At 42.4% G+C, this 25919-nt stretch overlaps 1 protein-coding gene across 3 annotated transcripts in view; it reads right to left on the reverse strand.

Moving 5' to 3' along the window:
- The window catches only part of grik5 (glutamate receptor, ionotropic, kainate 5), a 136502-nt gene that overhangs the window by 64963 nt on the left and 45620 nt on the right, over positions 1 to 25919 (reverse strand). The gene's annotated exons all lie outside the window — the stretch shown is intronic.

Consider the following 25919-nt stretch of genomic DNA (forward strand, 5'->3'; position numbering starts at 1 on the left):
CTGAGGATGTTTAAAACTGATTATTATAATATACGCCACAGAATACACCATAGAATAAATTAATGTTGGCATCGATTAATGGAGGCTCCAATGTTTGCTGCTAGCATCGCTAGATGCTAAGCCTGCTTTGTTCAAAAGTGATCAGCAGGAACGGCAACTGTGTCAGTGGAGTAATTTTTGGCTTTGAAAAGTAATACCATTGTTTTCATCAGTCTATATGGGGCAGTTGAGCGCTGCTAGCCATTCCTGCTGCTAGCATTGCTAGCATTGCAATTACCCCAATGACACAGTTGCCGTTCCTACTGATCACTTTTGAACAAAGCGGGCTTACTCAAATGTGTTATTTTCGCAGATAAAACACGCAATTGACGTCACTTTGCTTCAGAATTGAACGGAGAGGTATTTGATGGTGCCAAAATGGACCAATTATGTATTAAGTGGAAATATAATTTGTGTTCCCAGCGGATTTTGCCTTCTTTCATGTTGTTGCCATGAATTTCCATGGCCTAATCCTCCCATATCCCCTTTTGACACTCAACTTTTCTAATCTGGCCATCGCCGCATGTCTCTTGGCTCTGACATTTCCCGGCTCTTTGTTCCTTTTTATCCCTTTTTGTCTAACTTTGCGGCAGATTTGTATCCCCGATCGTTCCCCGCGGTCACGCCCGGCGTTCGGAAGCCTTTTTTTTTTTTTTTTTTGTCCCGGACTTAAAGGGGAGCGAGAACATTGGGAACAGACGTTGATTTATTCATTTGATGTGGATCTCTACCTGCAAGCCGCTCGGCGCGGCGCGGCACGCATTGAATTCCTTTCGGTTGAGGCCATGTTTACTTGCGCGCGGCGGAGGTAAAATGCCATCCAGGCCGGGGCGCTTGGAATAAATCAGCATAAGGTAAAAACGCAGACGCAAATGGAGGACGGACGGGGTAATGGCACGAACGCCGACGTTGATTATACCGTCCCATGCAAATGGGACCAAATCTGGGCAGGGACGGCGTCTGCCAACGCGGCTCTCCTCGGAAATTTTATCATCCGAGGCAGCAGCTGAGGGGGGGGGAGTGAAATGTATTTGGAATGATAACGTTTTGAATGAGGAACGCTCTTACATCATAAGACAGAAAGTCTCTAAGAGATTCGGTTAACATTTCATGTCACCATCTTTTTATCTTGCCTTCAGTCTGCTTCAGGAGAGTGGAAAAGCAACGCAATGCTAACCGCCAGACAGGGAAGCGACATAAGGGAGACGTGTTCTTTTCCATAGCTTCCTGAAGGCTGCACAATCAAAGAATTCTTTCTTTCTCCTCGCCATGTATAGGCTGCACAATGAAAGTACAATACCTTATTTCCCTTCGCTACAGTAAGTCAACAAAACCAAAGGAAACTCAATGCAAGCAATGCAAAGCAGCTAATCCAGAATGTTTTCTTTTCCTTCGCGACATGAAAGGAGCACAAAAAAAAAACAACCAAATGTTCTTTTGCTAATTGAAGGCATGGCGATGAAAAGTGGATCGTATTTTTATGTGACTATTTGAAGGCTACTCAATCCAAGTCACTCTAAACAACAAAAGCAGAATGCCTTCTTTTCCTTCTTTCCAGAAATAAAAAAGGAGGGAAGACAAAAGGAACAAAAGAGAAAAAGACCGAAAGAAGAGTAAGAAAATAAAATAAAACAGAGATGACAAGAGAAAAGAAAGAAGAACAAGTGTAAGAAAAGACAAAGAAAGATACAAAGAAACAAACGAACAAAAAGGAGAAAGACGAGAGTAAGAAATGAAGAAAGAAAGAAAGAAAGAAAGAAACAAACAAACAAACAAAGAAAAGGGAAAGAAAGAAACAGAAACAAAGAAGACAAGAGCAAGAAATGAAAAGAGCAATTGAAGAAAAAGAAGAAAGAAAGATGACAAGAATAAGAAAGAAAGAAAGAAAGAAAGAAAGAAAGAAAGAAAGAAAGAAAGAAAGAAAGAAAGAAAGAAAGAAAGAAAGAAAGAAAGAAAGAAAGAAAGAAATTTGAAGACCAACCCCCCCCAAAAAAAACAACAAAAAAACACACACAAAAACAGCCCAAAGCCTTTTTAGCCTTAACTGTAATGAGAATGATGCAACCTGCAGCTTGTCCTATTTGGAATCCCTCACTCCATTTTGCAAGCGGAATCCTGTCATCAAACAAATCCTGACTTTTCCCCTTAATGGTGACCCTTTTCATCATCCAAAAAAAAAAAAAAAAACGTCAATTGCATAGCCACTTTTGTTCCACCCTCAATGTGTCTGCGAAAGGTGTCCCAGGTTTCTTCCCGCGCACTTCCTCTTTTCATCTTGCCCACGTCTAACCCTCTGACCCCGTTGTCTTTCATCCTTCCTGCCCCCCCCAACACGTCTCCCCCGGGCGCCATTTTGACTCTCACAGGTGACGTGTCCCACAGAGGAGGCCCTGAGTCAGGCCCTTTCGGGGGCGGCGGCCAGGCTGCCGCATCCTACTTTGTCACGCTCGACGACGGCGAGAGACGTTGGCGCTCGCTCGCACGCGCGCTCTCAAGGAAGCTTTGGGAAACATCTCGTCTACCTTTGGACGCGGATTTGCGGGTTGCCTTTCCCTCGTCAGTGTACTTGCTAGCCTTCAGCCAAATTTGTGTCCACCAAAGAGGACGTTTGTCCTGGGTCTATATCCTTTGACGCATCGAACTGAAATGACATTGAGGAAATTATTTGTGTCCACCGTAGCGGACGTCTGGGTCTATCTTTTGACGCAGTTCTCTACATTTAAATGTGTGGGACGTTAGTGACAGGAACAGTATGCTTTTTTCTTTTTGAATTAAGAGTAAATGAATGGGAATATGAGTTGCACTGGTTAGGTTTTAGTTACAGGGAGGTATAGGGAGTACGTCATTGAAATAACTGAGTACAAGATGAATAAGACAAAAATAAAAATAGTTGACATTTTCTTTTTAAATTAAGAGCAAATTAATTGGATCATGAAGCAACTCCTTTTTTTTCCGGTTAGGGGCTACTTGGAAGAAAAAAAATATTTCACTGAAAGTACATCATTGAAATAAGGTTGAGGACCAATGGATTAAAGAGTAAAAAAAAATAATAATAAAATAATGATAACCTGAGAGTTGGTTTCTTCATTTGTGTCCACTGTAATGGACATTTGTCCTGGATCTATATGTTTTGACTATTGACACGTCTGAATGCACATACATATGTTAGACGTTCTTTTTAATTTAAGAGTAAATCAATTGGAACATGAAGCAACCATGGTATGGTTATGGTCGAAAGAATATTTCACAGGGGGTACACCATAGAAATAAGGTTGAGAATACATGTTTTAGAGAGTGTTAAAATATTTTTTTAAGGAATTGGGTTTATTCATTTCAATTTAAATCTTTTATTTTCCCCACCTAAAAAGCGCATTAGCCTGGTATGAAAAAAAAAAAGTACATTTGACTGTTAAATAAAAGAAAAGATGTAATGATTACATTGTGTGAGCAAAGAGTAGCGAGCGCTGAGAAGAAGAAAAAAAAAAGAAGGGATGAGAGCACTGTCGCAGCGGATGTGGACTATTTTCTCCAGGGGGAGGGTGCGAGCCTTGTTACAGGATATTACACGACAGTATTACTTTCTGCTTTCTTTGCACTTGTCCCCACCCCCCCCGGCCCCTCTACCCCCCTCGTAGCTGCCCCCCTCCTCCTGCTGCAAAAGTCGGCCATGCGAGAAGATTTTTTTTTTTTTTCCTTCGACTTCTTTTGAACTGCATCTCCAGAGGTTTTCTGCGACTTTCCTTTTTTCTTGGGATTGGCGAGAATCTTCTTGGAGGGCGCGCCATCTGTGTACCATATACCTGCGTTTTTATATACCGGATTTTCCACGCTATAAGGCGCACCCGATTAGAAGGCGCACCTTCAATGTATGGCGCATTAAAAAAAAAAAAATTCACATATAGGATGAACCGCATTATAAGGTGTATAGAACAGAAGCTACAGTAGTGACTGGGGTTGCCTTATGCATGCACATGAGGGAGAATTTTTATTTTATTTTTTTTAATTTTCACAAAAGAAATGTGAAGAATTAAGAAAACACTCTTAAAAAAATAATAATATTAATATGAAATAATAAGGTTAAAAAACTAAAAACATTTTTTTTAATTTTCCATGTTAATGCAAAACCTTTTTATCCCACCCCCTTAAAAAAAAATCTTGTGAAATTTGAAATTCCTGAACTATGAAAATATGACCTATGTGAACAAACACACACACACACACACACACACACACACACACACACACACACACACACACACACACACACACACACATATATACATATACACATATATATATACATATATATATATATATATATATATATATACATATATATATATACACTATATGCTATACTGTACATATATATATATATATATATATATATATATATATATATATATATATATATATATATATATATATATGAGGTGTTGGAGTGGAAGTGAAGGGCAGGTGTCGGGGGAACACCGAAGCCACAATCAATGAGCATCCTTTCGCCTCTCGCTTCCGCCCATTCCGGCCGCTAATTGCTTGGGACCACAAGAGGCGGCGGTCCCGACCGGCGCCCGCCGTATCAAAAGCAACGTGGGGCAGCAACGGACACAATGGCCGCCGAGCTTTGCCGGGGACTCGCGCCTACACGCAAACGCGCATTTGCACCCAGTGACTCACATGACATTCGGGCCATCTCTCCTTGTCATGATTTCGCTGCCGTGGCAACAGAGCGGAGGATGACGAAGAGAATCAGCGCCGGGCGGGAGCGCTGGTACAGGTAAAGCTGGCGTGGTGGAACTGCCAGTCAGAAGTGCAAAATTTCTGCCGTGTCCTCCACAACCGCGTTTATGTATATATATATATATATATATATATATATATATATATATATATATATATATATATATATATATATATATATATATATATATATATAAGAGCTGCAGAATGAATGGACTTTTAATCGTGATCATACTATTGACTGCCACAATTAATTAAGCTGATCCTTGGCGATATTAACATTTAAAAAGCCTAGTATACATTTAAAAAGCCTAGTGTACGTGCCAAATCAAGCACTTTGTCATCCTACCACCAGGGGGCAGTGTTTCACACATCTTTGCGTAACAAAAACTTCTGCTTTTCTCCTCCTAATACTGTATATTATTTACCAGTGTGAAATGGCATTGAGTTTCTCACCTGATCCCTAGTACAGGATATGTTGTGCTATTATTATTTTAGCCCTAAAATTAAAAAAAAAAATATATATATATATATATATATATATATATATATATATATATATATATATATATATTCATATATATATATATATATATATATATAAAATGAAGAGATCTGTGTTTCTTCCTCAACTTGCAGCTCCAGCTCGCGAACGAATCAGACGAAAGACGAGCCTAGACAAAACAGCCCAGGGTTAAAAATATATATAGTTTAAAGCTTATCTAATGCCAGTCTTCCCCAGGGAGTATCAGAAGTGTTTTTCTGCCCATTATCGCCCGAAGAGACTTGTTTTGACCGTATCCACCATTCAGTCAAGTCGACCTTCACACTCTCCACTCTGTAAACAAGCCCAATTCCCATCAACACTTCTTCTTCTTCTTCACCAGTTATCAGTTAAAATCAGAAAATCAGAGCAATTACTTAAAAACGCCTGAAGAGGGAGGCAAAACAAACTAAACGCAGCCAACCCCAGAGGTCATGATGCCGTAAAGCAGGAAAAAATGCTGTAAAGTGGGGACAAAAAACCTTATTATTCTACTTTGTAACGTGAAAAAACATAAGACGTGGACGGCGTAACCCGAGACGCCACCGTATTCGGAGAATCGCGGTGTCTGCATTTTTGCTATTTCACGACGTAAACAAAAGTTCCGAAGAAGCCGAAGGATAAACCCGGCCGTCGCGAGCAGATTTGCGTGGATATTAAACGGCGAGTGAGAGCGATGCTCCCTGCGCCGCGCTCTCATCTCCTCTAATTTGCCCGCGTGAAAAGCAGCATGCTCATTTCGGGTTTGTTTTCAGCCCGCCGCCAGCCAGAGACAAATCCGTCCCGACCGCGCCGGCGGAAGACAAATCCATCCCGACCGAGGCGCCAAGTCGGCACAATAAGTAGGACGAGACGTTCTGGTGTCGTGGAGCGGCGGTGACGGCGCTAATTAGCCCGCTATTAATGCGGAGCGCGCAACGGGCCTTTTAGCGTCAACGCTTGCATGCTGCTGATTGGAGGAGGAAGCTGACGAATGAATGCGCGACAAATGGAGCCTTTAATCAAGCCCGTGTTGGATTAAGTTGACTTAGCAGATACGGCGGAATTCTTTGACGCCCCCCCCACCCCCCACCCCCACCGCCACCACCACTACTATAGTAACACAGCTTCAATTACTTTAATTAAAACGATCAGATGTAAGATTTGCATAGGCCTTTTTTTTTTAAATGCCAAGTTGTGTCCCCACCTCGTTTCCTGGGCTTTTTTTTTTGTTTTGCTTTTGGAGAATCATTTGGATGGTAAAAGTGCTACAAAGAATAATAAACAAAAGAACAATTTGGAGAAATCGAGGCAAATGTTGTAATTATCTCATTTAATTCATGTTGGAATGTTCCCGGCATTATGGGAGGATTGCGTTTTACTTTTGATGATGCTGCGAAAATAGCTGAAAACTTTCGAGTAAAATTAGAGCGTATTGCCGTTCGAAATCGACTCCTGAGACATTATGCGGTAAAAACAAAAGTTTGTTTCGATTTGTTTTTTCCCTCATTGTATTTCAAAAAAGGATCACTGTCATTTGATTGACCACAAGTGATTCTTTTTCCTGGTCGATATCACTTTTTCCCTCCCGGGCTGATACCAGTACGCTCACTCAACCTGAATAGTCATCGATAACAAGTGCCGATACCGCTCGTACTTTTGATACGCTGCAACTCTCACTAAAAATAAACCTGACAAAACAAAATTAAGAAAAACAGACCTACTTATAATATATCAATTTCCTTAAAATTTCAGGACCATAATGATTATAAATAATAATTGTAAATTTCCCTTTGTAAAATTTCCCTAATAACCCAAGAGTGGCTGATACTAGTGCTGTTTTTTCCGCACTATAAGGCGCACCGCATTATATGGTCCCCCCTGAAATGAATGGCCTATTTCACAACTGTTTTCATATAAAGGGTGCACCGCGTTATAAGGCGCATCAAATAGAAGCTACAGTAGTGGCTGGCGTTGCATTATACATCCACTAAATGTATGCTGTGCTCAAGGAAATATCAACAAAACAATCAGATGAGTCAATTTAGTTAACAGACAATCTAAAATGTTGCACCTTGTCCCCATATCAATTGATTCAAAATTGGAGCATATATAGTACATGAAAATTTCAAAGAGGGTGTTGTAAAAACAGTAATCGTAAAAAATACATGTATAACTTAAATACAGAGGTAAAATTTGAGGATTTTACATGGTAATTAAGTTGTTTTCAATTTTCAAAAATGAAAACTGGCGGTTTATGCGCTGTAAAAGCCGCACCGGATTATAAGGCGCTCTGTCAGCTTTTGAGAAAATTCAAGAATCTTAGGTGGGCCTTATAGTATGGAAAATACGGTATTGCATGTATCAATGTTTTTGCAGGAAGGCCAAGTGTTGGCCTGATACCATACTTGGTATTGATATCACCCCTGCATCGATACTTTGCAATGGTAAATGTCCGATATTGATATTGGGTATCAGTGTTCTTCTGATATCGATACTTGGGATCAGCCTATTATCAATTCCTATATATATATATATATATATATATATATATATATATATATATATATATATATATATATATATATATATAAAAGGGTTCAAATAATGTGGACTACAATCAAGGATGAAATTGTCCATTATATGGAATGGCAGAGAAAATACCGGAGCTTGTCTGCGATTGATACCCGATTGATATTCTATTGACGTCGGGCATCGAAAGCAAGTGGCAGTTCATGACCTTGTTGCGCCGGCACACTTTATTTTTAGACGCGCAGTTTGTCACAGCGCTGGAGGACGCGGCGCGGCGCGGCGGGAAATGACTTTTCTGCTTCCGCTAAGGCAAAAATGATTTCATCAGTTTTAACTGTGCTTTTTCAATTGAACTGCCTGCCTGCCATAACTCTATTACAATATAGGCAACGTTCAAATCGGGGGGGTGCGCCTATAAGACGGTATTTTATTATGCTAATCCCAAGGCGGTGTATATCTCCCACCCGGACTTCTTTATGGCCATTGTAGATTGTAATTGTATATAATGGATTAAAAGTTGAATTTGCAGCTATTTATGGGAATTGGGCTGGCAACGGTTGCGCCGCTAGTAATTCAAGCGGCGACGTGTTAAACGAGATCAAATTAGTCTCATAATTACATTTTTTATTTTCCGCGAGAAAGCTGGCGGTAATGATCGATATTTGTCCGATTTTCATCCCGGTCGTTGAGCTGCTGTGAAATTGGCGGTGTGGAGACGCGGGGTTAATGGAGCCGACTGCGGACGCGGGGGTGGGGGGTGGGGGTGGGGGGGGGGGGGGGGGGGGGGGGCAAAAATGCGCAAAAGACTGTTATTCAACACTTTGGCATTTACGGCAACCGCCTTTGAAAAGTATGTGACAAGCAAGTCGCAGTGATTACCGCCAAGTCGGATTTATGAGTACGGAGGTGGATAATAACCGTGTTTATAAAACGGCAACGCAAAACTTTTATTTAACGTTGATATGTTTTATGCGCCCACACGAGTCTGAAAGAAAGAGCAGATTAATTAGACGTTTGTGTTTAATCCTGGGGCGGCCATTTTGTCACGTTGTTGTCTGAAAATGACGCGACAGTTGTTCAGGTAACAACCAATCACGGCACCCGTTTCCTGACTTAGGTCATGTGATGTCCGCATTGGTTGTTGCCTGTGATGTCATCGGTCAACAGCCAATTTTTGCATCAAACAACCTGATTTTTGATTACGCAACGACCCAATTTGGGATTTTGTGGGTTATTAATTCTCACCTAGCTTTTATTTTAAATTACTAACCCAATAATTTATGCGGGTGTCTATTTGGGATAAAACAAGTACGGAGATAAAATAATAATACACCCCCAAAAATGGCTTGGTTTGGGTGTGATCCTTTTTGACGCATCGGAAATGACTAACCCACAAAATAACCCAAATGGGGGTTGATTTTTCTAAACAAGTATTGATTTTGACCCAACATTTGGGTCGATGAACAAGAAATTGGGCCAACCCAAACTTTGGCTTGTTTTGTGGTTAGGCTTGGGTCATAAACCATAAAAGAATAAGAATATAATACAATTATGGCGTTATTTTTTTTTTACAATATAATGTGGTTGGTGATTCCTTATGGCGTACCAAATATGCACTTTTATGTTTTCAGCGTTTGAGTTTTGACACGTGGATCTGTCATTTTCCCCGCGATGGGACGGAGCTCAAGGTCAGCAAGCGTTGGACGGCGGGCGTCTCAACGACATCATCAAAAGTCTGGCGTGTGACAAATGATAAATGGTTTGGGTGCCACTCGGGGCCGGATGGTATCCCCGGGTCAATATTTAATGTCCGATCGGCCGTCTGAATGCCTTCATGTTTCATCTGGACGGCAAATCAGCTATTAAAAAAGACACCCGTGGCGTTTTCCTCATTAGAGTGGCTGTTGGGTTTTTTGGAGCCCATCCTGAAGGCAAGAGGCCGTTCCACCCTGGAACGCAAGACGTTGCTTTTTTTCAGACATTTGGGTTCGAGCCAACAGAATGGGAACACATGGTAATTTATTTATTTTTTGTTGCGCAAAGAGAAACAGTGTGCCGAGGTCGAAATCTCATTTAGTTTTTTTTTCCTATTCATGTTTTAACTCCGGGCAGGATGCCCCAATTTGAGAAAAACGTAGATCCTGTGACATAACATTCGGTTTTATTTTGTATTCCAGTGAACTTTGTAGAAAAAGACAAAGAAAAACAAAGCAACGCCGCTTTACTGTGTTCGACACGGCTTCTCGGTTCTTCCTAAATTTTTTGCCAAAAGACGGCAATTAATAAACGAGTTAAACGGAATACCTTTCCGTGTTCTCTAACCGGTGCCACCCTTAATTGAATCAGATGGAGGCAACTTTGACACGATCCTTGCCGTTTTAGAACTATTCCTGTGTGTGAACAAGGATGGACTCGGACGTTGGTTCAGCCTGCTTGCTTCTTTCATTGAAAATAACGCGAACGCCGTCAGTCAACAGGAACTGCCATCCGCCCCATACGGTAATTATTGTAAGAACAGAGACGCTCATCTGTGCGTCAAAACTCGGCTTCTCAGATTTTTAAGTTCGCGTTTATAGGACGCACCCATACTTTTGGCCTTCAAAATGCATCTTATATTTTGGGAATGACGGTACATTTTTCATTTTCATCTAAATTCTCATGTCCCAGTTTTTATTTTCCAAATTCCGGTCACCCCGTCGTTCTCTTAAAAATATTCGTAAGTGGCGTCAGTAACTCGCCGCGGGCCACAACACAACTCCGTCTCCATTTCCCCGCAAATAGAATATTTATTCTATGACAAATGCGTGTTTATCTTTATCCGCAGGTGTACCTCGAGCCGTGCGCGCATCTCCACAAACAGTGCGTGAAATTGAGTGGGTCAATTGAGCTTGCCTCCATCCATCTCCGTGCAGAAGCCGCTTCCCGCGCTATGCTAATGGTCGCTAGCATATGCCCACGGAAAACGTCCGTCGGAACATTTACGCGGTGGCCGTATTCGAATGCGGAATTAACATTTGTTTTGCTCCGTTGTCGGCTAAACGAGTCGCCCCGGCTGAGCGGACGCATGCATAATTCGGCCGGTTAGCACGCGCTACATTAGGCCTAGCGCGCGCGTCTCGTATTAGCGCGGATTGTTTGGCTTCCACGTCGCGCGGGTCAGGTTTGGTTTAATTGCTATTTGCGGGGCGCGGTCACCTTTTTCACGCCTGCGGTGCCCCCCCCCCCGCCATTTTTAAATCCATCGTGAAAGAATTAAGATGAAGCGGCGCGGGCAAAAACAGAACATACAATGTGATTTCATGCAAATTAGCGTGAAATTATGGGCGATATAAGCCAGCGAATGCCTGCGAGCGGAATAGGATGTGACACCATGGCATTTACAGTATGCGTCATTAATAACACATATTGTATGAAATAATTAAATTGTTGGCACACCTCCAATGAACTCAGACTGGCTTTTAGACAGCGTGGTTAATTCGGGAAGACCGCGTGTTGATTATGTTATAATATGATTAACTGTGATGTATTAAATTGCTTATTACAGGAGCATGTTAATATGGACAACATGGGGCAAAATGAAGAAAATGCACATGGCAATTAACATGTGCTTTTACAATTGTGAGGCAATATAGGACCGACGCAGTTTTCGACCCAACTTTCTGGGATATTTTGTGTAAAGACACCCGATTTTTGAGGTTGTGTTTTTCACGCAAAAAGACCCAGTTCTGGGGTTAGGTTTTTTTTTTGTGAGTTTCTTTTTTTACATTCAAAAACAAAAAATTGGGTAAAAGAGCCCCACATTTTTACTTTTCCAACCCATAATTCAGTACGTTTTACATCCTTTTTTAAAGTGTGACAATTTACAGTTATTTCGAATAAACGCGTGAATAAATAAATCAATAAATACAGCATTTTCCATTGATTCCAAATGAAGAAATGCAGCATCACACAACACTAATTTGCAAACATGTCGATTCATTTTCATTGTCATGCATTCCGCGACCTTACACCAAGGCGGGGGTGTCCAACATAAGGTCCGCGGGCCGGCTCCTTCCCGCAGACGGGTTTAATCCGGACCGCGAGATCATTTTGTCACGTAAAGTATAAAAATGATCTGATTTTTTTTTATTTTTCAATGAATGGAAAACCTGAAAGGTTTCCCGATGTATAGTCATGTTTTATGATTGATAGTGATTTTGTGATGCACTATTTTGGAGAGTATTAAAAAAGACATAAATCTACTGTAAAGTTGTTTTAAAGTTGTATAAATATATATTTGAAAAATGAGAACAAAAATGCTCTCCACTTTTTGGGGAACAGGGTATTATTTATTACTTTTTTTAGGTTTTCAACAACACAATCCAAATTTGTGATCTAGATTAGACGTAAAACAAAGTCCGATTTCAGAATACATTCCCTTTTGAATGCGCTTTTCAAGATTTGATCTCACGCCAAATCCAATCATATTTTAAGCAACCGACCCCGTAAAGTCCTCAAACTGCCCAAGAGACAAAAAAGCAACTTTTCCATTATAATCTAAGAAAAAAGAAAAAAAAAAAAAGATAGAGTAGACACGGAGCGTCAAGGGTGATAGAAAAGCGATTGGTTTAATTGAATTAGCATTTTAACTGCCGCACGTCGCCGCTAGTGGCCGGTTATTGAGGAGCTCACTATTTGGCAAGAACAAATGCCAAGCACATCAGTCAGTCGCCATCTTGGGAGTTTACTCATTTGTTTTATCGGCTGGCGTGCGCGCGCGCGCGTGCGGTTCTTTCTTTGCGCGGCCGGTCGACTTCCCCGAGGTGCCGGGGGCTTGCGATTTCAAACTTGCCCTACATTTGGCTGGCTAGCTTTAAAATGCGGCCTGTCAAGCTTCGCTATCTCTCACTCTGGCTGCCCGCCGGCCCTCCGCTTACTCAGGTGAGTTATTGGCATCCCCTCGCACACACACACACACACACATTCTTGAATATATTATGCGCACATTTATGAGGCCTGCATTACTAAGCTAGTAAAGGGAACATGCAATCAATGTTGCCGCAATTAGCATGAAAAGGGTAACTTGGTTACCTTACCGATTAGTGGCTTTAAAAAGTTTCGAAATTCGATTATAAAACACGATTTAGTTCCAAAAGGCAAAATTGGAGGACACTTTAGCCGTCGAAGCAGAGCGGACCCTTTAAATGCGTTGCACCTGACTCGCACAGAACGGCCAGACGGAATGTGGAGGAAAATGATTTGGAAAAGAAAAAAAAAAAAAGTGTAAACCCCGTCGGGTGGACGATGACAAATATTTATGGATCATAACCTTATTTAGGGTCAGCAAGGCAAGTGGTGGGGGGTGAAAGTTTTCGCAACACTTTTATGTTGTAACTTCTGATACTTTGATGCACTTGTTTTTTCAGTGTAAGTTAACCTGTATGAAGTCTGCAGAAAAAAGTAGTTAAATCTTGTTGAAAATGGATTTATATTGCATTTTCTTTTGTTCGATAGAAAAGATTCAGTGTTAGGTACGCTTATGCAATTATTATGGATTGTAATCTTTTTTATAATCGAAGGGGCGAGTGGTGCGGCATGAAAAGTTCGTTTTTATGTTTTTTGCCTGCGACTCTTGTGAGGATAAGCGGCCCCAGAAAATAGATTGATGGATGTTTAATTTCAGGCACTTTGATGCATTTGTTTTTTGTTCAGTTTTAGGTTTATCTGTAACCTGTAGAAATTCTGCAAAAAAAAGTAGTTAAATGTTGAAAATGGATTTATATTGCATTTTCTTTTGTTGGGCAGAAAAGATTCAGTTTTAGGCATAGTTAACAATTTTTATGGATCATAATATTATTTATAGTTGGCGGGGCAAGTGGTGTGGCGTGAAAGATTTTGGAATCATTTTTATGTTTTTTGTTTCATTTCAGGCACTTTGCTGCACTTGCTTTTTTTCGGTTTTAGACTAAACTGTAATCTGTATAAACGCTGTAGTTAAAAGTAGTTAAATGCTGTTGAAAATCTATTCATATTGCTTTGTTCTTTTGTTAGTTACAAAAGTTTCAGTTTGAGGCACACTTATACCATTTTTATAGATCATATTTTCCTCGCAAAATATCATTGACAAGCACCGAGATAATCAGATGACCGAAAAAAATAAGCGACACAGTAAGTAAATATTAGAAAATGTTCACGTTTCGGGATAAATATGGCGAAGGCGTGCGATGGAGAAGGATGGTAAAAGATGTCGGTGGCGGGTTAGGGTAAAACACCGGAAGGAGACGAGAGATGACAAGCCAAATGTCAAGTGCGCCGAGACAAACAACGGGGAGCGCCGGTAATTTATACAGTGGAAGCAAACAGGGGCCGATGAAGTGAGCGTGGGAGTACGGCGGCGATGAGGGCGGGCAGAAAATAGAGTAAGTGCACCGGGAAGGAGGGAAGCGGCCGGAATGGCGAGTGGGCGGCCGAGTGGATAATGCTATATATAATGGCGGAGCTTTCGGGAATAGATCACGGTGATTTGTGATTATCTAACGGCTCGCGTCCGCAGCCACCTGCTGACTGCAAGCGCGCGCATATGGCAAAACATATTGGCACCGAAAAGAACGGGGTGGGTGGGGCATGGCAATACCCGCCAATCTTCATGCTAAACCCCGGCTAACGCGCCACTAAAGGGCTTCGCGGTCTGGGCCGAGGCGATAACGGGCGGGCGAACAACACACATGAACAAGCGGGGGGAAAAAAAAAAAAAAAACGCCAAACACTTGAAAATGTCTGGCATACATAAAAAGATGGGCAATAATCAAGTCGGAACATACGCAAATGTGGACGGGCGCAGTTGAATGCTGTTTCACCCCCACAAACAGACGGTGGGCTCCTCAGATGTTTTTGTTCACATATTTTAACTCGCTCGGTATTAGGATGTTTTCAAAACACAGGGAAATGAAAAAATGTCAATAAATAGACACCTGAAGGTCTAGACTCGTGTGAAAATGTTTTTTTTTTTGCCAGAGAATGAGTTCATTATGAAAAGTAGACGTGAGCATGTGCATTTGAGTTTTGCGATGCAGTCATAGTTGTGGTGAATTTGTCATTTTAAAAATAAGAGATTTGAAAATTAGCTAAATGATGAGATTTTTACAAGACATGCAACTTCATTGTTGTATTTAAAGGGATAATCCTCCATTTTTAGTAGTAAAACGTAATATTTTGTCGATAGGTACTACCCAAATACATTTAATTATCAAGTAAATCTTGTGTTTATTTTGGCAATTTTACATTAAAGAGGAAACCAACGCATTATATTGAGCCATTACACCCTTTTTTTTTTTTTTTTGCTTTTTATCTGTTTGTGCTATGTAAAAATGATTTTTTTATGGTGAATTGCTTATTTTGAATTGATAGATAGATAGATAGATAGATAGATAGATAGATAGAAAGATAGATAGATAGATAGATAGATAGATAGATAGATATGTATACTTATATGTGTATATATACTGTACATATATACATATAATATACTGTATATACACACATATCACACACATAAGTATATATATATATATATATATATATATATATATATATATATATATACACACGCATTATACAAGCAAAATGTAAGCTAATATACAGCAGAGTACACTAGCGCCATCATGTAATGGCGATAAACGGCATTAGGGTTTGCGAATCGGAATGCCTTGCGCTGCTGCTGTATTATTTATGGCCACGAATCTCTTGCGGGTGTGCCCTTAATCACGAACAAGATGTTTGGTCAAGCTCTGACCATGTGGAGCTGACTTATTGGAGCTTTGTGTTTTATGGCAGCTCATTAAGCTTGGCCGCCGTGGTCAGCACGCACTCACTGGATCGCTTTCAACCAGTTAAGTGCACATTTGGCAACGACTGGTCAAAAATCACCAAGAATAGTCCGGCCCTCGGAAGAAAACCACGATAAAGATCCTAAATGCGGCTGCTTCAAAGAAAAACGGCAGACTTCTTGTATCTTTCAAGTGAACGCGTTGAAACTGGCAAAAGAATCTGAAAAAAAATATGCTTATACGCAGTAGTATACTTCTATAATAAACTAGATAGTATTTAACAAAAATAGGAAGCTGAAATTTCCAGCAGATGATTAAAACGTAAAATTTCAAAATGCAACGATGCTGAAATTTCCATGTAATTGCTGCTGGAAGTGTGAGATTTTGTGTGTAAAAATAATCATCGTCCAAATTTTGGACCATTGAAAATCATTATAATTACAATTTTTAGATGCATTTTAAGAGGATTTATGACATTGATTTTCCTGCGATTTTTGCAACATTTCCTTGAGCGGCGGTCAAACTATGTCAGCAAACCGAAAATCCTTTGTCGACTCGTGTTTCACCTCAAGACAGTAGGTGGTGCTAGATACCAGAAAATTACTGTTTTAAAGTGTCATTATCATGTCACAGACTACAAAGAAAGACCATGCCAATTTTTGAATTTACAGAAAATGTAAATAGTTCCCCATAGTTAATTTTTGCAAAGTGATCAGTTATTGGCCATCGGATTAAAAAAAAAAAAAAAAGAAAGAAAGAAAAAAAGAAAATCGGCCTGTGGGTGGTGGTATGCATGGTGAGTAGTAAGCAATAAGAACTTGATGACGCTTGCAGAGTTAACCACGTTGGTAAATTGTTATGAAATGCGAGTTTAGTAGTTTAATAGGCTTGACTGTCAAAATGTTATGCTGCAAAAAGAATAGTGCCTTGTTATAAAGAGCAGGAAATGAATATGGAAATTGTCCGGGCCAGCCCCCGTCTGCCACCAGACCATCTGCTGTCTGGACCAACTGGTCCCCAACCCGCCATCAGGCAATTCATACGGACACTATATGCATCCGCTATGTTTGTGTGCGCGCGTGTGAGATGCCTGTTGAAATACACACCCGAATCCCAAACAGCCTGAACAAATATTCCGTCTTCGCCGTAATTTGCATGCTCTCAAGATCTGCGTGTCCTCCACGGACAAATGTTCTAGCGCATTCAAATGTCGACAAATATTTCAAAACGTCCCTTGACAGATTGCTTGACGTGTGTGCAAATATGTCCAAAGCGGAGCCGTTGGCGCTCCTCGCTTTTTCTAGGTAAGGATTGGAAAAAAAGCTCGACACGACAAAATGTCACAGTCTTCCAAATACGATGATGATGACGACGACTACGACGATAAAAACAATGACAATGGTACGGCGGCACGACGACAAAAATGACAACGACCACGACGACGACAGACGACGATGACGGACGGCATCGACGACAATGATGAAAACGAAGATTACGACAACAGTGATGACGACAGCGACGATGATGACGACAATGACATGACGATAAAAACAATGCGGATTAAAAAATAACGGTGAAAACGAAGATAACGACAACAGCGACGATGACAGACGACAACGACGATAATGACGAATATGACAAGAACGATTGCAACGAAAAAAAACGATGAAAACAAAGATTACGACAACAGCGATGACGACAACGACGATGATGACGACAATGACATGACGATAACAACAACAATGCCGATGAAAAAATAACAATGAAATCGAAGATAACGACAACAGTGATGATGACAACGACAATAACAGACGACAACCACGATAATGACGAAGATGACAAGAACGATGGCAACGAAAAAACGATGAAAACGAAGATTACGACAACAGTGATGACGACAACGACGATAATGACGACAATGAGACGACGATGACAACAGCAATGACAAAAACGATGATAACGAAGATTACAACAACAGTGACGACGACAACGATGACGACGACAACGATGACGACGACAACAATGGCAATGACGATAACGATGAAAACGAAGATTACGACAACAGTGACGACGACGATGATGACGACAATGACATGACGATAACAACAATGGCAATGAAAAAATAACGATGAAAATGAAGATAACGACAAGTGATGACGACAACCACGAGAATGACAGACGACAACCACGACAATGAGACGACAATGACAAGAACAACGGCAGTAAAAAACGATGAAAACGAAGATTACGACAACAGTAATGACGATAACAACAATGGCAATGAAAAAATAACGATGAAAATGAAGATAACGACAAGTGATGACGACAACCACGAGAATGACAGACGACAACCACGACAATGAGACGACAATGACAAGAACAACGGCAGTAAAAAAACGATGAAAACGAAGATTACGACAACAGTAATGACGACGACAACGACGATGACAGCCGATAATGACGACAATGACACGAAGATGACAACAACAATGGCGATGACAAAAACGATGAAAACGAAGATTACGACAACAGCGACGACCACGATGATGACAACGATGACGATCAAGACGATGAAGTTGATGACGAAAACAACAAAGGCGATTATGACAATTAATGACGACGACGACGATGACGCCGAGCCAAAACGTTTTTGTGACCGCCCCCACCCCACACAGGCTAAGCGTAACCAACCAATGACGAACCTTTACCCAGTCTGTCCCTGGCCACCATGCGAGTAAAACGTACTGCCGCTATTGTGTACAGTATACAAAGTGTAAACCTTTGGGTACGTTTTAATCAAATGCGCAGGTAGCAAATACTTGGCTGCTTTTCATGAAGCAGCCTGACTTTTGTGACAAAATGATGAAGCCATAGTATGCAACAACATCAAAAACTCGAGTTAAAAAAAAAAAAGCCTCTAATGAGCCAAACACGGTTCGCTAATTAAGATGAATACATTCCAAGGGAAGTCATTATAAAAACTTAAGTGGAATCCAAGCAGCACCTCAGGAAGCGACGCTCCCAAACGGCAGCTTCCCAAGTTTCCTTTGATTCCCAGCAACGAAGGGCAAAATTCAATCGTGGCCGCCTGTGCCAGAACGCGGCGGATTCTGGCGACCTCGCGCCGTTTCCTCCCAGTCTGAGGAAAGACGCCTCGCTGGGAATGTTACGGCCGGGGCAGAAGACGGAGCCCCTCTCCGCTCTTCAATCGCCCGAGAACCAGCCAATGATATTCCTTACGCCGTCTGGATTCCAACACTCAACTGGGAGATGGGCGGGCGCGTGGCCCAGCTGACCCCTGACCCCCCCCCCCCCCCCCAGCTTTTCACTATTCATCCAACCCGCCGCCAGGAAGCGGAAAGAGCGCACGCCAGCGCTAACAGGCGCCGGCAAATTATGCTAATGTGCGCGGGGCAAGAAAACGCACAATGAAAAGGCGGCGAAAGCGTGCGCGCGCAGTTGATGAATTAACAACGGCGTCGGGAGCCCGTGCTGATTAAGGAGCACAATCGGGGATTAAACATGAGGGGGAAGTCGTGAAGCAGCATGTGGCTCATTAGCAAGGTTATTTTGGAGCGCTAGCTTTTGAGCGAGAAAAATGGACGGTGAGTAAGGCTCTGGAAATTAGCTGGTCTGAAGACACCGTTTGGGATTTCCAACAAGATTTGGGACATGGGTGTCAAACATACGGCCCGGGGGCCAGTTCTGGCCCGCAAATGGGTTTAACCTGGCCCGTGAGATTATGTTGTAACGTCGAGAATAAAAATGAGCTGTTGTTTTAGCATTAATAGTAATGTTAATGTTTTATTTTTCTATTCTATTTCTATTCTATTTTTTATATTAATGTTTTATGATTAATAATGAAGTGATGTACTATTTTGGACGGTATTAAAAAAGAATAACACGTCTGAAGTAGTTGTTTTAAAGGTGTATAAACATATAGGATGATTTTATTGGTCCGGCCCACTTGGGAATTGATTTTCCTCCATGTGGCACGCAAGCTAAAACAAATTTGACACCGCTGGTTCGAGTCTTAGATGCGGCCTCAAAGTTAGCATTGCTAGAAATTCAAGTAAGAGGTAGGGTTTGAAAAAACGTTTCAGCTCGTGTTTATGTTTCAAGGCCCCATTTTAAACCCTGACTCTGAAAGCATAACATTGCCTTGAAACCTCATGATTAAACCTTAAACGTATGATCCTATCGTGCTTAGCTAGTTAGCAAAACACCGTCCGATTAATTTGGAATGATCAAAGATATTTGGGCTGGACCGTTTGCATTTTTCTCCCGGTTTTCGCTTTCCTGGGGGGGCCTTTGCAAAACGCAACTGAGATGTGCTGTGCATTCTTTCTGGTCCTGCAAATGTAGTGAATGGGATCAAAACAGCACGGTCGTCTTTGTGCTTGGCGGAGGTATCGAAGAAGAAGATGGAAAAGAAACGGGAAGATGGGAGCAACGAGGATGGATGATGATGATGATGCCAGAGGCCGAGGAAGGGAGTCACAGCATCGCTGGCCTGGTAGGCAAGATGGCTGCCCCCCCCACCCAATATGGTCATCAGCTCTGTCCTACTTTCTCTAATGGGCGGGATGATACAGGAAGCACCATATACGGTCAAAGGGGAGGAAGCGCGTTTATATTTCGGCGAGTGATGAAAGCGAGGCTAAATTTTGGTTGTGAGGCAGTAAAGACTCGCCTCGGGTCTTATTCGAGGCTTCGTTGGTGTGAAAGTGTAAAATGTGAACCATGCGGGGAGTTCAACCACCTCAAGGCACAATATCGCGGACAGCAAGCGGGTCGAGCCGTGAACTGCACTTCATTTTGTGCACCTTGAAAATGATTCATCATACATATAATCACAGCATTTCGGAGTATTTTGCTGCAGTTTCATTTCGAAATAAATGTGAGCCAGGAATTCAATCCCAAGGACGTATTTTAAGTCCAGACATTCAATCCGAGGTACTTATTTACATTTTTTTGGGTGGGTTTAAAAGGAAAATGCGATGATTGCAAAGTACAAAAGCAATAAAATGCCTGAGTCACTTCCACCATGTTTAGAAAAAAAAAACGTTACATTACATTTAACATTAACTTTCAAATGAGTCAATTTTACCGACGACATAAGAAGGTTAATATTGCATACGTGGAAAATGAATGAAGCTAGGGTTGATAAATCTCCATTTTCACCAGCCATTCTGGATGATTTTAATGGAGGACAAACACCTAAGCATATTTTCTGGGAAATCCAAAGTCCAAAAAGTAGGCCTGCTATTTTGATTGTCCGTTCATGTTTCTTGGAGTAAAAACAGAGGCACGTGCATTTTAACCCTTTGTCCACTGCACACAATAGTGAGAGTCCATTTGACTTGCGAAGCATGGTGGTCTGGGACAGACTGAGAACAAATTTGATGACTGGAGCGTGTGGAGACTGTGGACAAATGTTACCAACAACGCTGTGTTAATTGAATGGCTTCAAAGAACAAAATCTTAATATTCTTCTTACGATTTGTATCGATTTTTATGGAATAAAGCCAAAAAAACGGCATTTTACAGGTTTGATTGATTCAAAACAAATCCTGAGAGAAATAACGTGCACTTATTTGACTTAGCTTGCGTATCTTCTTCTCCTTTCGGCATTTCCTGTCAGGGGACGAATCAATTGCCTCCATCCGAGCCCGTCTCCTGCATCGTCTTCTCGCACACCAATTACCTTCAGGTCCTCTTTGACTAAATCCATAAAGCTCCTCTTCGGTCTTCCTCTAGCCTCAGCAGCCTTCTACCTATACAATATTTAGCGTCTGTCCTCTGGACGTTTCAGTCTGGCCTCACGGACTTTATCTCCAAGACCTGGAAGGTGCTGTCCCTCTGATGTATTCATTCCTGACCCTATCCATCCCGCTCACTCCCAAAGAGAACGTCAGCATCTTCATCTCTGCTACATCCAGCCTCACGTCCGCCTCATGTCTTTTCTTCGGCGGCGCTGTCTCCGGGCCAAAAAGCATCGCTGGTCTCAGCGCGGTCTTGTACGTCTTAAATTATTCTACCGCACATCACAACTGACACTTTTCTTCATTCAATCCAGGCTTCCTGCGCATGCTCTTCTTCTCCTCCTTTTCACACTCTATTGCTCTGGACAGTTGACCCTAAATACTTCCAATCCTCCACCTTCTTTATCTCTTGTCCCTGTGTCCTCACTCTTCCGCTCGGTGATTCCGCCGCTAACCTCCATTCCTTTCTTCTACAGGACCAACCTCCACCATTCTAGCTTCTCCTCCATAGATCACAACATCATCTGCAAACATCATAGTGCATAGCGTAACTTGCTGAAATGTCACAATTAAGCCATTGGATTCCAAAGACGTGGTGGACCAACAACAAATGTGTAGGAACACAAGAAAATATGAAGAATGTATACAATGATTGTTGTGCTAAAGTTTTGATTTGTTTTAAAAATATATTAAACTGAAAAAAAAGAGTCATGATTACATTCACAATTTATTATCAAATTAAATGAAATTAAACTCAAATTATTTCACGGACCCCCCGCAGTCAGGCCGCGGGCCCCCAGCGGTCCGCGGACCCCACTTTGAGAACCGCCGCTAAACACGTTAAAATTGAAAATAACCTGATTTTGAGCCTAAAATGAAGGGTGCGCCCTATAAACGGCGAATTGCGGTAATTCAATTTGTTGCCCACCCCTACATCAAATAGCTAATGAATCCCGTTAGAGTGCGACACTATAGCGGGCCGACATAAACGCAGTCGGTAAACGCCGCACGTTCATTTCGGGAAAACATCCACGCCGCCTCGTCATCCAGGCGGGACTGCGGCACCGAGCGGCGCCGCCGCTGATCCAACTCATTTATTCCAGATGTCCTTCACAGCTCCCTGTTGCTATGCCGGTTGCCATGACTGACCGGTGTCTGGCGCACGCGCGCACACACGAAACGGATTCCATTCCCGCCTGAATTATGCCATTAAATGAGACGCGGTGCTTGAGAACAAGGGAGCCTCTCTCGCTTGTGCTCCCGCGACACGAGCAGCATAACAAGCACGTTCCTGCGGCCGCGCCGTACTCGGTTGAAAGACGTGCGTCCATCAGCGAGACGGGTCCCAACGCGACAAAACGCTAGGTCGCTTTTCACGGACGCGAGAAAGGCGGCGTCAGGCTTGTCGGGGATACGCGGCCGATATAAAACGTCTACGCGGCGTTTTCTTTTCAAATTAAGAGCAAATTACCCCCTGGGGGAAATTTTGAAACAACTCCGGCTTTTTGATGTTTTTTGATGCGCGATAGCAAAGGGACACCGGGAAGCTAAAATATTGCTCGGATTGCCAAAGCAAAATGATTTTTAATATGCCACACTGCCGTCCCTTGTAAATGCTTGCAAACGAGAGGTCGAGAGGTAAGCCCTGTAGGTGTCAAATTTAGCCCATGTCGGGCTCATTTACTGCCATTCAAAATTGGAAATATAGTCAAATTTGGACATATTGAAAACCCCGTGTTTTAGCATGCATTTCCCCCTATTTTTGCATTCATCCTTTCAACAGCAACTCGCAAACGACGCGCAATAGAAATTTTTGTGTTGACGCCCCAAAACCACCAGGTAAAAGGCTGATCCAAAATTAAAAAAAAAAAAACTCGACATCTCCTAAATGTGGTCTGATGAGGCCAAGATCTGATAACCTTCAGATGTACCTCAGCTCTCCGTCAAGGAATTCTGAAGACCGAGAATGTAAAATAGCCGTCTGAGTTGGCTGGACTGATGAGGAAAAAAGAAGCCATGAAAAGCCTTCTAGAACTTCTGAACTTTGTCGTTTTGACCAAATGCAACTAAAAATGTTCAGTTCTGTCCTGACTCCTCTTTGTTCACATTCAAACATGAGTTTGCTTCAATCTGAACAGTCACATTTCAGTTACAAAAGGGTGTGCCCACTTTTGCAACACCATCATTACTTTTGTACTTTTCTTGAAAAGATTATTTGGGATGATTATGCGGCGGCTGACATTGAGAGCGAATTTGTCAATTGGGAATGATTTAGCTCGATCTCGGTTGCCGCTATCACAAAGCGTGGCATTTGAACGGGGGTTAGTGTCGACGTTTTATACCCGCGGAATGCAAGCCCACGGCAGAAGCGCCCGCAGACTATAAACGCCGGCGCGCCAGAGGAGCACTTGTTTTATGGAACATAAATGGGAGGCATTAGCATCAAAAGGAGAAGCTCAAGAAACAAGATAGCGTAGGAAGCGTTAGCGCGTCCGGTTTGGACCAATCAGAACCCTTCGAGGACCTGAGGGTGATCCTCATCGACAGAGATCGGTAAAACCGCTCCGCGCAAGGGGGGGTTGGCTTTCAAACCGATTGTCGGCGATACGCTTTCAAAGTCGGGTTCTTGTCGATTGCTAGCGAGGGACGACCCAACGGGTGGAATGAAAGAGTCAAAGGCAACACGGCCCCATTTTGGACTGATTTCCTTTGGCTCCTGACTGCACTCGTAACAAGGCCGAGTGGCTTAGCGCCGCCGGTTAATATTCAGCTACAATGCGGCTCGACAATTCCACAGCGGCAGCTAAGCCGCGCATTAAAGCGGAGATTGTGTGCCAATGTACTTCACAGCGCGTTACCTTTCTAAGCAGGCGCACTTTTCACTTCCCGTCCCAACGCGGCGCGAAAAACTGCAAGTCGTCCTCGTGGAGAGGACGTGCCGTGGACATTAATTCTATTTCAGGGGACGGGTGGGGTTGCTTCTAGAAGTTTGATATAAATTTGTGTCACAGTGAGCAGAATATCAAATCAAAGAAAACCCTAAGCATTAACCGTATTTTTCGCACTATAAGGTTTATAAGGCGGGCAGTAGGTGGGGGAAACTCTGAACTGGTTGCCAGCCAATCGCCGGGCACACAGAGACGAATGACCAATCACGCGCCCAATCACACCTAAGGACAATTTAGTATGTCCAATTCACCTGCCATGCATGTTTTTGGGGAGTGGGAGGAAGCCGGAGTGCCCGGAGAGAACCCACGCGGGCTCGGGGAGAACATGCAAACTCCACACAGGAAGGCCGGAGCCAGGTGGATTTGAACCGGGAGCTTTGAATATATATATATATATATATATATATATATATATATATATATATATATATATATATATATATATATATATATATTAGTGTAAAAAACTGATAATAAGGCAGGATGTAATCTTTGAGAAACTTTGAAGGGTTTTTAGTGCAGCAAATAGACCACTTAAGACCGCGCCAAATACGGTGTATTCCGTACGGTACAGGCAACACGGCCGAATAAATATTTACATGGTTTCCACGCCGTAACGGCTCTGTGAGTAACAGGGTGGCCCACGACAAAAATGAGTTTGACACCGCTCACCCCTGATTACTAAACTCTTGTCAGAAACTCGGCAAAAGTATGGAACTGTTGATACGCTGTTTTGAATATTAATGAAGGTATGCATTTTTTCGCCCCGCTGACGCCTGACGCGCGACACCTCGTCGGTGACAGCGAGCTCCCAGCGAGGACGCTAGTCATAACATAGCAGCAGGAAGGTGGGAGGACATTACCTCCGAGCACACGCGCGCAGTCGCATAACACGACGCGCGCGCGCGCACACAAGAGACGCAGACAAAATATGACAGCGTTAAAGTCATATCAAGGTCCTTATTTAGATTGGCTATCATCTCTGACCTCCCTCTCTATCCTCATTAGCGGGACTCGACAGCCTCGGCGGGGCCAGGAGCCGCCGCCGGCCCACGCGCAACATGTCGCGTCGCTTCGGCCCGACGTAACGCGGCCCCGGGCGCCGCTTCCGTTCGTCGGGCCGGCCCGTGTGAAATATTACGGACTGATTGACGTGCGGACCGGACGCCCCGATCGTCTTTTTGCTGATACGGCTGCAAATAAAGTCATCGGGGCTGACCTCTAAGAATCGGTACGCAACGCCGCTTCGAACCTGACGCAAAAAGACAACACGAAAAAATAGGATGGATTAACTCATTCAGTGCCAGGGACGTATGTTCACGTTTTACAAGAATCTAAAAAACGAAATGACATAGCCATTAAGTGGTCTCTACCGCCACCTACTGTCTTGAGGTGAAACTGGAGTCAACAAAGAATTTTCTGTTTGTTGACATACTTTGACTGCCGCTTAACAGAATGTTGCAAAAATCCCAGGAAAATCAATGTCATAAATCATTTTAAAATGCATCGCAAAAAATGACATTATAACGGTTTTATATGGTCCAAAATTTGGACAATGCTTATTTTT

This window comes from Hippichthys cyanospilos, chromosome 3, assembly GCF_059441005.1.
Source record: "Hippichthys cyanospilos isolate Australia breed blue-spotted pipefish chromosome 3, RoL_Hcya_1.0, whole genome shotgun sequence".
NCBI lineage: Eukaryota > Metazoa > Chordata > Actinopteri > Syngnathiformes > Syngnathidae > Hippichthys > Hippichthys cyanospilos.